This window comes from Cyprinus carpio, unplaced genomic scaffold, assembly GCF_018340385.1.
Source record: "Cyprinus carpio isolate SPL01 unplaced genomic scaffold, ASM1834038v1 S000006552, whole genome shotgun sequence".
In the NCBI taxonomy this organism is placed as follows: domain Eukaryota; kingdom Metazoa; phylum Chordata; class Actinopteri; order Cypriniformes; family Cyprinidae; genus Cyprinus; species Cyprinus carpio.
This window is the reverse complement of record NW_024879215.1, coordinates 843,459-857,736: the sequence shown is the minus strand read 5'-3', so window position 1 is coordinate 857,736 and position 14,278 is coordinate 843,459. Positions and strand designations below refer to the sequence as shown.

Here is a 14,278-nt window from a genome sequence, read left to right as displayed (position 1 = left end):
TTTTTCTCAGGAGCTTTTTACTGACCTGGGCACCCTAATAACCACATAGCAATCAATGGGAGATGTAGCTTATATAGATGTAACAATCTTTGTATGGTATTTATGGCAAAATTGTGCAAAAAAACCCCTAAAAAAAACAGTTGACCAACTTGAACCCGATGTGAAATCTGCTTGGTGAAAATCTTTACCCTCACGCAAAATTCTTGATTGTGTAGATTACTATTGAAATGACTGGATTTAGCCTGTGAAAATTCAATGAACAATGTAAATATGATTTCACTTTAAATCCTTTTAGTTTTTTGATACAGTAGTGATACACTAGTGGTCTTGGACTTATAATATACTGACACCTACTGGTGTGGATGGATTAAATTTTTGCATTAATAATTCAGTCATATGATCTCCATGAGGGACTCCCCACTAAAAATAAATCAGCTTTTTTTTTAACCTTTATCACATGCTTTTATCCACAAAAAGTGCATTGAAGCCACATATTTTATCAGTATTTACTGTATATTCCCTGGGAATGAAATTCATGACCTTAAGTGTTGTTATAGTGCCATGTTCTACTATATTTTTTTTAAGTACTATTCATTTCTTTAGCTATAAAACTTTTTAATTAACATTCTCGCCTCTACCTCTGTCACCATCTCTAGTTCCATAACTTTCGCAATGATTTATTAGTTTATTATACCTTAAGTTCTGCACAGAGGTGGGAGTCTTTAACATCACCCTGGCAACCAGAACTGGGTTCTGCATGGGGTCTCCCGCAGGGGCTGATCTGAGATCAGACTAAAACCAATTATATCCAATCCTCAATCACAGTAAGATCAAAGTTTGGCCGGGCTCCCGGGGCTGGTGACGGGTGGGTGAGATGGGCAGGAATGTGAAGGAGGTACAGGGGTGTGGTCTCTCCCAGATCAAAACTGTGGGTCTCTCTTAAAGCAGCTGTGCATTCAGTGACAGGCGAGCTGAAGCAGGTGCACATCTACATATAGAGACTACTGAGGACCATCTGTCTGCTGGGAGAACGATAACCTTTCCGCACAGTAAGTAGAAGCTTTCATTTGAAGTGGCATAAGTAAGCACTGTTAATTTGAAAAGTTTTCTGAAGGAAAAAATGTTAAATATTAATACATGTTGCGTTGTAAGCTACATTTAAAAATATAACAAATGCAGTGTACCATAGTAATATGGAAAAAAACATGGTATGTGTATAAATATATAAACTAAAGTTTTTCAATTCTGTCATCATTTACTCACCATGATGTCATTTCAAACCAATATGATTGTCTTTTTTCATAGAATGCAAAAGGAGACGCTCAGTAGATTGTCCAGGCTGCTCTTTTCCTTACAATAAAAGTAAATGGGGACTGCGTTTTTCAAGGTCAGAACCAAAAACAAAGCTGTAAAAGTAGTCCATGTGGCTTATGCTTTGCATTATAAGTCTTTTGAGATCATACGTACATTTCTAAAAACAGAGAAAACTACATTTAAGTCACTTTCATTGACAATATTTCCCTTCGCCATGGATGTGAAATCCCAAATGCGCTTGGGAATTTTTCCAACATTTTGCGAAAAGTTTAACATCATCAAATGTTGCGCGGACTACATTTTAAGTCGTTTTTAGACCTCAACATCTTCATTCAGTCCTTATTCACTTTCATTGTGTATTTAGAAAATATTAGCCAGTTTAATTTTTTGAATGAATTGTTACTTTAAGCCATGTTTTTATTTTAGTACCATTACTATACTATTATTAATATTTTTGGATAATATTTTGGATTTTTAATTTTTGTTTTTTTTAATTTTTTGTGGTTTTTTTTTATTTTTATTTTTAAAATATTTATTCCATTTTTATTAATTTTTAATTTAGTTTTAGTAATTTTTTTTTTTTTTTGTACTTTAAACAAAATGTTTCTTTTTCAACTAACTTTTTCTATAATATTTTCCTTTTAACATTCCATTTATTTCAATTCATGGAAAATATTTTTTTCCACTTTTTATTTTTATTTTTAATTAACGATAAAAACAGGCCATGTGTCTTCCGAAGATGTGAGAGAAAGAATTTGAACATAAGGGAACAAACACCTGTCAAGTCAGATGGAGAGTTTTCATGTTTTTACCTCACGTAATTAGATATTAGTGGTGATAATCACTCGCAGCTGTACGATCTGTCCTTAGTTTATAAGAGGCTGTAAGGGTCTGTGTTGGCTCTTACAGTCCCTTATTAGTACAAGATGTGTTTTAGTACTGAGGTATTCCGCCCGGAGTGGGGACTCGTCCGGAATGTCTGCCTCCTGCTGCGGACAGAAGCAAACATACACACCGCATTCGTCATTTGAGGGAGAAATGCACTTGTATTACTCACCAAAGCATATTTTCAACTCTAGATGAAGTATCAAAACTATCTTGATTCCAGTTGTGACGTTTTCATGACATCTGCCCTTCAAAGGCAACATCAAAGATGACCCCTTTGGCCTGCAGCTGTGGGTGGTTTTCCTTCTGTGTTGGCCCCTTCCACTTTTCCACTAATGTAGACCTCAGAAGTCCTATAGCACTGACCACAACATGTCATTACACCCATCTTCACTGTAACACGTGGAAACCAGGTCTTTCCTGGAGGCCTTTATATTCTGTAGGCGTCCTATAGGGATTCATAGTTTGATGCTGAATGAGCTTTTGTTCTTGAAACATTAGCAACCGTAAAAAGCAAGTGGGTTAATCGGTTACTCGTGGTGAAAAATGTTTGCGTGCAGAGGATGGTGAAATATTTTGAGGTGCTAAGTTTGCCACATTTATCCGTCAACACCATGTTGCGCAATGTCATTTTTGGCTTATTTTGCAGTCTTAATGCACTGTTTTAAAAGTTAATGCTATTAATCTAAGCTCTAAAAAGTTTGTAGTTAGTTTTAAAGTTAACTGACTCGGCTGTATTTAAGCTTTTCCAGAGTAGTCTAATAAAATCAATTAAGAGTTTATGGCAGTGTAATTCAAAAAGTACCATGGTATTACCATGATTCCTGTTCAGAAACATGGTATTAACGTGATACATGTCTTAAAAAATCATGGTAGGCTACTATAATGGTACTGTGTTCAAAAAAAAAACAACAGTAGTATTAGGCTACCTTAGTACTTTTTGATAGTCAGTCTTTAGTCATGCTGTAGTTTTACCCTCATAAAATAATAAACAGAGCAAAGGAAGGAAAAGACAGAAAGGAGAGTGATTTCGGAGTGAAATGTGATATGTGTATAATGGCTCTGGACTCCTGCAGGTCTCTCAGCTCGGTTCAGTAGAAACGCTTCTTCATCCCCAGCGCAGAAATTCGGATTAAACCAATTCGCCATGTAGGGGGGGACAGGGGGCATGCTTAAGACAACCACTGCTTTAACACCCAAAGTAACGACTTCAGCACTTTTATATAGACTTAATCTGTTAGTTTATATCGTGTTACATCGAGTGGGCTCAAAATGTAATGTTACAGAATAGCAAATTGCGTCATATATACCAACTCACACCCCTCTATCCACAACTACATTTATCAATCTGAGGGCCGAGATCCGCACATTCAATCACTGATCCAGATGAGGCAGCTGAGCGCCAGCGCTACTCAGCGAACGCGAACGGGGCGTTTCAAAGACGCTGAAACAGTGATAATAGACTGTTTTGAAATAGCGATTGGGATTTATAGTTATGAGGTGTTGGCATTCGCTGGATGAATGGGTGGAGGCTACGTGGTAGGTAGTTTATGAGTAATCGGACCGGTGTGCTGGACGGGTTCAGTCTGATCTATACAGGTCTGTATTTCCTCTTAACATATTACAGTTAGTATGTGTAACTGTTTCTAGAATGTGAACGGAAGCGGTTTTGTAACGTACAACAACACTGAACGGTGATCCGAATCGTATGTTTGAAACAAGTTTAAACGTTCTGTGGAATGTTCAATGTTTCTTATTGTTTGTTTTCTTTTGTTCTATTTCGAATTCAGAACTGCGTTCTTATACTAAGGGCATGGGTTTGATTCCCAGCGATCACATGTAAACTACTGTAAAAAAAAAATTTTTTTTAGAAGCATTTGACAAAAGTTGGTCAATCCCTGAATGTAAATGTTCTCATTTATTTGTGCAAGTATGTTGATAATGTTACAGTGAATTAATGATGACTATTTTTAATGCTTGCAGAGGATGCCATCATGCAAGTGGTTGTTTGGTTGTTTGTCATATTTGTCAAATAGTCATATTTCCTTCCTTATTTTAAAAGTTCCTTCCAAACTTTTTTACTTTTAAACTACATTGGTTTGGCTTCCACGAAATGTGTTCTTTAAATAAACGGTGCATTTTTATCATGAAATTGTGCAAAAATCATAATTGTATTTGTTCTAATATATGCATAATGTACCAGTGAACCAACTGCACATGAAACAATGTTTTTTAACATGCTTTAGAACACTCAAAGTGAGTTTTGAAATTGTATTAATTGTAGTGGTTTGCTGTATTCTTAGGTCTGAAATGAAAAACATCACTGGTCTCTTTGGGGCGACCCGACCTCTGAGGGGTCTCCTGGTTGCGACTCTTGTTTTTAATGCTCTTTTGGACCTGTTTAAAAAGCACGGCAGTTAAAAAACTCTAGATGGCCGCTGTATTTCCGGCAAAGCCATTGCTGTTGGCTTGGAACGCCCCTACAAGAAGACTGTAGACCTCGACATAACATCACCTTCCAGTTGGATCAATTCCAAATAGTGGCGTCCACCATCACCAAATGAGGGCTTCACCAAGCAAAATCTCACCATCTTCTATCAGGACCGTTTGGGTTTGTACCCGAGCCAGATGGCACTCCAGTCAATGGCGGCCTACCGCAGGTCGCAGTCTCACGCAACACCTAGAACGGATGCCGGAAGGGCTCAAGAAGTACATCAAGGACACGACAGTGAAAGGTCTTGCTGTGATTGACTGGGAAGAGTGGCGGCCCCTCTGGATACGTAACTGGGGCACTAAAGATATTTACCGCAATGGTTCACGACGGTTAGTCGCTGAGAAAAACCCAACTTGGCCTCAAGATCAAGTTGCCAAAGTGGCCCAGCAAGAGTTTGAGCTTTCTGCACGCAAGTTCATGTTGGAGACGCTTCGATCGGCCAAGAGCTTACGGCCCCATCAGCTTTGGGGTTTCTACCTCTTTCCTGATTGTTACAATCACAATTACAAAAAATAAGAGCTACAACGGGACACTGTCCGGACGTGGAGTTGAAAAGGAACAACGAACTGCAGTGGCTGTGGACGGAGAGTACAGCTCTGTATCCTTCCATTTACATGGCAAATGTGCTGAAGGACCAACCGGCTGGGCGCCAGTTCGTACGGAACCGGGTCAAGGAGGGCATGAGGTTGGCGTCTGTTGGGAACGGGTCAGCCAGGCCTTGTGTTTACTACACGCTGGCCCACTTACCAAAACAATCCTCCTGCTTTCTAACGGCAACCCTACTGAACTCTCCGCTGCTGACTAGAGGTGAGATTTTCGTAAGATGACGCTTGGTGTGGCAGTGTTTGATTTTTCCTCAAAAAGAGTGGAAACCAGTGTGGCCACTTGTTTATTTAAGTTGACGTGAACTATAAGTAGTCGTGCACAACATATTGGTATCGTGTTAGTTATCGGGCAATAATAGAGTTTTCGTTTTTAATTTATCGGTATCAGGTGATATTGGATATTTAATTGTTGCTTATGGTTATTTGCTCTATTTGTACATTTGGATGACCTCTTTATCTGATGCTCACTGAAAGTTACTCTTTTAAAAAATATTTGTTAATTTAATAATGCTGGTGAATGAAATATTTAGCAGATCTCCAAATGAATATCCATTTTTATCCTTTATACTATATATCGTGAGGAATAAACTTGTGGTATTTAAAATAATGGAGTTTAATTTTCAGTTATTTTATTTTATTTAAGATAAAATAGTTTGGAATTGTAATTATTGGTTATTTATCGGTTATGGTCTGTAACTTGAAAATAATTATCGGCCAGATTATCAGTATCTGCCAGAAATTTTATGTTTGTTACATGTATATACCATATGTGACCCTGGACCACAAAACCAGTCATAAGTAGCACGGGTATATTTGTAGCAATAGCCAATAATACACAGTTTGGGTCTAAATTATCGATTTATCTTTTATTCCAAAAATTATTAGGATATTAAGTAAAGATCAAGTTTCATGAAGATATTTTGTACTTTTCCTACTGTAAAAATATCGAAACTTAATTTTTGATTAGTAATATACATTGCTAAGGACTTCATTTGGACAGCTTTAAAGGCGATTTTCTCAATATTTAGATTTTTTTTTTGCACTCTCAAATTCTAGATTTTCAAATATGTATCTGTTGTATCTTGGCCAAATATTGTCTGATCCTAACAAACCATCCATCAACGGAAAGCTTATTTATTCATCTTATGTATTTATAAATCAATTAAAAAAAATGGACCCTTATGACTGGTGTTGTGGTCCAGGGTCACATAATATTAAATCTATCATGCATTTTTTTTTTTTTTTTTTGAAGGTTTATTAAAATTTAGGATTAGTTGCAATTAAAAAAATAATAATAATAAAAATTAATTGTATATTTTAGTTGATTTTTTTTGTTTTTTTTGTTATTTTTAAGTTATTATGTAATAAGATTGTAATTTAAAAAAAATATTACAGTCTACAAGTAAGTTCAACATTAAAACGTAATGTACGGTATGAAAAAATTATATGCATTTTGAGATTTTCATTTACATTTTACAGGGTAAAATGATAAAATTAGATCATACAGTGTAAAATTATAAATGTTTTAAAATATAAAGTGGTTTAAAATGAGCATTAACAATTAAATATCTAATTAAAACATTTTTAATTTTGGCCTATTAACAATATGGTCAACCGATATATTGTGTAGTCTTACTAAAATCGCTCATGAAATCTAGTCAATAGTCATTTTGTTGACATTTTAATCTAAAGGGACAGGTTCCTGAGGTGAGTAACCTGAGATCTGTCTTTGCGGAATTCAAATGTACAACCTTTTGGACACCAGCCCAGATCTTTATCCACAAAAAATACCAGAGGCAAAACCCAAAGCTTGAGCTACATTTGTCCAGCTGAACCAATCTTTGTGATGGTCTGTTGGCTTCTGCGACTGTTTGAAGGAAGTTCAGATGCTCCTGAGGTGTTTGTATTTCAGGACTGCTGTGTCAAGGTGTGTTTTTCCTGCCGTTGAGCAATGTTTCTAATGCAATGTAGGTGCAGAGAATTTTAACAGACTGATATATGTCACGGCTTGTCCTGAATATAGCAATCACGCATGCAGAATCTTCTCACCTTTCTGGAGACTTACTGTGAATGCTTGCAACATCTAATCATATCACGCCTAGTTAGCAGACCTTAACTAACTGTTCATACAGACATCACCGCAGGTCACATGACACATCTGTGACGTCTGTAAAACCGTCCTTAAAGTCTGTAGAGTACTTCTGGTCTGTCAGGAGGCTGAAGATCACATAACATCTTCTGGATATGTCCATGTTTTGGGGTGGTGGTTGTTTGAGTTTGGTCTCCAGATTGCCAGCGCGTGTGTGTGTGAGGGAGTGTTTGCGTGTGTAAGGGAATGACTGAGGTTTGACGTTTGAGGTTCGTCAGACATGTGTGGAGAGTCTGAGCGCTGCCAAGTATAAAATACAAGCCAAGCCATTTTTCCAGCACATCTCTGAGAGGAATGCCACACTTGAGCTATAACACACTCCTTGTGGAAAACGTTTTATGAGACATTGGAGTCTGAATTCGTCACATGACCTGGTGAATTAACAGCCTTACAGGGCTTTTTTTGTCTGAATAAACTCTTCACACTAATTACACTTAACGCAAATGAAACCGAATACGTTTTATGGCACTCTTAGTTCAACAAATCACCACAATACTGTGATATATTTTGTTTACATTTACATTAAATCATTTAGCAGACGCTTTTATCCAAAGCGACTTACAAATGAGGACAATAGAAGCAATTGAAACTAACAAAAGAGCAATAAAATGCAAGAGCAATGACAAGTCTCGGTTAGCCCATGTAGCAAGGTTTTTTGTTTTTTTAATCTACAAATATATGTACAACACAACACAAATATTCATTATATATAATGTATATGTGTGTAACACACACAAACATACATTATATATATATATATATATATATATATATACACACACCCATGCAAAGAAAACAAGGAGATAGAATAGAAAAAGAATACAGAAAGCTAGCGTGCCAACATAAAGCGTCGTTGTGCTACGGGTGTCCCGAGTTCGAATCCCGGCTTGTGGACCTTTCCCGATCCTGCCCCCACTCTCTCTCCCACTTCGCTTCCCGTCATTACACTGTCCTATCTAAATAAAGGCAAAACGCCAAAAAACAATCTTTAGAAATACCCCATCATACGTCCTACCAATTTTTTTAAAACTCTGGCCATGTTTTACATGAGAATCCAACTCTTTAACAGTGTAAATAAGTCAGAATGTATGAAATAGCATTAGACATCCCCTTTAAATAAAGTTTTCACTACACAGTACACACTGCCAAAATAAATGTTTATATTACTATTTATAATGCTTCTTTTTTTTTTGATTACATTTTAAAAGATTTTTAAAAAATTGTTAACATTGTATGATAAAATAAATGTTTATATTACTATTTATATGTTACATTTATATATTAAATATATTTATATATATAATATAAAATATAATAATATTAGGCCTTATACTTGTAAATATATTCAAAATATTCAAAATATGTACTGTATGTGTGTGTATTTATACATACATAATAAATATACACAGTACACACATATATATTATGTATTATATTATATATATTATGTACACAGAAACTTTAATTTTGGATGCGATTAATCGTTTGAAAGCACTACTTATTTAATAATAATATAACATTTATAATTAATAATTTATATTTTATTGTTGTTATTTTTATTTTTTTAGTATTAGTTACATATGAATGCTATTTTTATCATTGCTCTTATAATGTTATATTTTATAATATAATGTTTTATACATATTGATATATTAATGTATGAATAATGGATATTGATATAGTGTTTTATTTATTGATATTTATTTATTGTTATATAGTTGTTGTTTTTTTTTGTAATTTTTTTATTTATATAATAATTTATTATAATTAATCATTTTTTATTTTTATTACAATAATAAAAAACAAACAAACCAACTTTGCCCAAGTAAAATATGACAGACATAATGTTAACATAATGATGGACAAAAAGTAGTTTTCTTGTTGTGATTTGATACACCGTATGACTGTCATTCATTTATCAAGCAGAAAAGTTTAGACTTTTGCAGGAATTGACGTCAGTGTCTGTGGAACAAGAGGTGAAGCAGTTCAACAAAAGCCAAAGAGTGAACGAGTGATTGTCACTAATGTAATGAAAAGGCTGAAGACAAAGTGTGTGGTCAAGAAAGAGAAGAATCAAGTCTTTGTCGTTCATCACCGATGTCACTTGTCACAAATATACAAACGGCAGAACGATTAACAAATACTCACACAGGCCAACTATTCACAAACACACAAGAAGCTCAGTGTTTGGTGAGGTGATTTTTCTGAATTCAGTGACGCATGAAGCCTTATCTAAAACACCTGTTTATCTTCCTGATGGGATCCTCACATTCATGCTGAGTTGAACTGACGTTTCTTTCGTTCTGTCTGTGTGCAGACGGATCTGGTGTCGACCATCGGCGAGAGCGTGGCCTTGGGTGTAGCGGGCGTCATCCTCTGGGGCGACTCCAACTACGCCAGCAGTCATGTAAGTTTGTGCACTAATCAGGATATTAACTAGCCTCCTTCACATTAATTGACTTTAGGGGTCAAGTGATGTTGGTTTCTTAATGGCAGATGGTGATAAATATGTATTCTACATAAGTAATGGGTCATGTACAATGAGTCTGTTATTATGACAAAATAAACCCTAATCAGGACTTTAACATGTGGAGAGGTCTTTTAGGATCATAATAGGGTTCATTTAGTAATGCACAATATTTCAATACTATATTGGGTGTCTGACTATTATTATTATATATATATTTTTTAATGCATCACATTAATTTGCCCTATTTTCACTTAAAGATTACCTTTGTCATCTAACGTTCATTTTTTCATTTAAAAGACCTTTGATGATTTAATTAGGAAACAAATTTTATTTTTCAGTGTTTATTTAGTGTTAATTTATTTAACATTTCTTTCATCATTTTTCAAGTATTGCTTTTATTGTTTTTATATAGAGAGAGTGTACAAAACAGCTGTATTAAATATTTTTAACAATTTTATTTATTTGTAGTTTTATGTGCATATATATATATATATATATATATACATATATATATACATATCACACATTATTATTTTTAATAATATAATATAAAATAAAATAAACTTGAATTGAATTATTTATATAAAATAATATATATAATATATATATATATATATATATATATATATATATATATATATATATATATATATATATATATATAATTATAATACACAAATATACAATTTTTTACACAAATTATTTATATTTATGCATATATGCATAATTTGAGTCTGAGAGGGTGAAGGAACCAATATGGTAATACATTACATAATTGCACAAATGTGTACAGACTTTGAGTCTGAGAGGGTAGCGGACTGCAGACATACAAAAGTCGCTGCTAGTGTGAACGGGGCTTTACAACGAATACAGGCAATTCACTCCCAATCCAGAAGGGGGTGCCCGCAGTAATGCAACGCTGTTTGATAACCGGCCGCCAGCAGAAGAACAGGGAATGCCGTGTGTGTTTGTGTGCGCGCCTGCGCAATCACTTCAACTGTTTCCTTATACCAGCAGAATCAACTTTAAACACTTATTGTCTTATTAATAATGCATCACTGTATAATGGTCTGCTTTTATTTGTGTACACTCACAATTAAAACAAAATATTGTGCTTTTGTAAAATAAAGAAAACAAATAGGATGTCGGTTTCTGTCATTTGAGCTTCCTTTCTGTAAACAAATTAAGCCTGTCACAAAAATGAACTGAAACTCAGCATATATACACTACATTACGTGTTGCACTGTTTTTTCCCCCTTGTCTATCTGTAAACTAAATCAAATATATTTCAAGAATGTATTCTTTGTATGTATATATGTACTGCAGATTTTATATGTATAACAATGTAATAATATTTAGTATTTTCACATCTAGGCAGAAAAAAATTGCAATTTGTACTACTGTCTGTTCAAAATAAATTAAAAGAAACTGAGCATAGTCTATTTTTTTCCCCTGTTGTAACGAAATCGTATCGAACCGAGGTACGTACAGAACCATTACATCTGTGTACCGTTCCACCCCTGTAATCATAGTAAAAAAAACATTATTCTATCGATTTCGAAACAGACTCAAGGAGCAAGTATTTCTTTTAAAATGCCAGTGTAGAAATTGGCCAAAGTAGATAATCATGAAATAAAAAGTTAAATATTGGACAATTAATTAGCGATTGCGAAAGATATTGGTCTAATTTACAACCTAATGTACAAAAATTCTAAAAGTCATTTTTGATTAATTCTTTAATCTTGTATCTTCCAGGCGGCTTGTTACCGTCTTAACGAATACCTGCGAGGGCCGTTGGGTCGCTACCTACTTAACGTGACGTCGGCTGCCGAGCAGTGCAGCAGAAACCTCTGCAGATTTCGTGGCCGCTGCCTTCGCAAACAGCCCGACACGGACACGTACCTGCATCTCAGCCCGAACACCCACAGCATAGAGCGGCAGGGAAACACGCTGAAGGTCTCGGGCCAGATGGGAGAAGAAGAGCTGAGCCGTGTGCGCGACGAGTTTCAGTGTCAGTGCTATAACGGCTACGTCGGTGACGACTGCAGCCAGAGGGATGCTGGGAATAGAGCCGCGTCGTCTGGACCACGTTTTTGCAGGTTTTGCTGTTGCCACTGCTCTTGATGGGGTTCCTGCACTGAGGAGTTCGGTGGTTTGAGGTTGATACACCCGACTTTTTCTCGTCAAGAGATGCGCAACGGCAGGAAGGCCTTTTGTTCGCTAGAATTTGAAACAGAAATAGAGAATTTGAATATGCGCGTGCTAACTCTGTGGACTGTATGTACAGCACAGTGGTGGTTCAATGTGTTTTTTGGGTCGAGTGCATCGCGCACCTGCTGCATGGGGAGGAAGAACTGCGCCAGGAAAGAATTGCGATTTTTGACTAGGTTTGTGTATGTGCGATTAAAATTTGTCTTATCTGTGTGCATTTTTTATAAAGTAATTGATGTGGTGGTTTCCGCTGTCATTCGAGGCCTTTTTTTTATTACTTTGCTGCCTTTATACCTGCGTAAAACCAGTTGTGACCTTATTTCTGCTGTGTGTCACATGACCAGCTCCTTAAAGGGACACATTTTGTTACTTGCAACGCTGCTGCCTCATTAAAGCCTCACTTAGATTGAAGCCTGTCTTCTGCATCACATTTCACTCTAAATTAAAAGAAAAAATTAGAGAAAATTATTTTACATGAGGAAAATGGAGCCTGTTATAGGATCATTTACATTTTTTTTGCATCATATTTGATTTATTTTCATGACGGGTTGTGCATTTTTCCTTCCAGAAATTCTCATAATACATTTTTTTTAATTATTCTCGTAATTATGCATTTGTTTTCTTATAGTAAAAAAGAAAATCTTAATGATTTGTAAATTAAGTCATGATTAAAGGCAATACAATGAGGTATAAAATGTGCATTATTATAAACTATTATACTATAAATTATTCATATTAAATCAGTAATATTAAAATATGCTTTTAAATCAGTTTTCCGTGACAATTATATGTTATTGTATAATACTATAAATGTTTGTTAAATGAATATTAATTAGAATTTTGAATTAATCTTTACAGTAATAAGAATAAGGATCTAAATGGTCCTATAATGAGGTTTCTTTGTGCAAAAATATAAGTTTAGTCATTATTTTCTTTTAATTTGGGGTGAAATATGATTTCAGACATGTTCTTAGACCACTGCTGGATAGTGAGGAATTTTTGAAAGTCTTGTAACAACTTCTGCCAAAAACATGAATGTAAATGGCAAATCCGTGAACTGCGGTTCACACAAGCAAATATGCCTTTTCATTTTTCTGCCTAGGTTGCACAAATCTGTTTTGAGTCAGGATTTCCCCTTTAATTGCTGAACTTCTGCTCTTTTTTTGGTGTGGGATAAACTGGAAAGGCTTTATTTGTGTTTCCAGCATTTTTTTTTTTTTTTTTTTTTTTTTTTTTGGTGTGGGATGTTATTTTTTTTGTGTGTTGTTGTAGTGCCTTTAAAAGGCATAGTTCACCTAAAAATGAAATTCTGTCATTTATGAAATTATTTCCAAACCTGTTTTGACTGCTTTCTTGTCTGGACAACAAAGCAAATAATGATAGAAATTTCATATTTGGGTGAACATTTATGTCTAAGACCCTCACAAGTGCAACATTAAACCTAAAAAGCTTCATTTTTATTTTCATACAATAGAATTTTCATACCAAATTCTGTTTGTTTTGTCCAGATCGATATGTATAATGTCAGTTATACAAGATCAATTGCTTTCTGGTTGAATTCTATCAGATGTTTGGTGACTCAGTAAAGTGAATTGTTCTGAAAGTGTTCGTTTTATATTTTTACAATAAATTTCATATTTAAAAAGAATCACTTGCTTGTAATTTTGTAGTTTTCACGGAGTAACTCCAGTAGAGTCCTGAAATCATGTTAAAAAGATGGGGTTTATTGTATTTAAACTGGAAATTTTGCTTCAAACATTGAAAATTGATGAGACATTATTTAGGAATCTGTTTCTAAATGTCGATTTCCCCTCATCCTCACTAGCTAGTTTACTTTTCCTCTAGTTTTTTCCAGCTCTTGGTTTCTAGATCCTGCTCCAGTTCTGAGGGGGTAGTCGATGGTGCCAAAGGGAACATTACGGGCCAACAGCACAGAGAACGCCTTGTGTTATAACTCAAACCAGACATCCAGACTCCTTTTATTCTCTCCCCCTCTTCTCGGACCCACAGCGGGGCCTTTGCTCTGGGATCTTCCAATGTGTTTGTTGCTGTGTGTGAATATAATACTGAAATCTGTGGCTCAGACTGTTGGGATTCGCACTGCAATATGGCATCCACATGTCTAAGCCAATACGTCATTGGTACAAAAT

General features: G+C 35.2%; 1 pseudogene; it reads left to right on the top strand.

The window, feature by feature from the left end:
• The first annotated feature begins 3,016 nt into the window (after nucleotides 1-3,016).
• LOC122143981 lies at nucleotides 3,017-12,088 on the top strand (annotated as a pseudogene).
• Nucleotides 12,089-14,278: the final 2,190 nt, after the last annotated feature.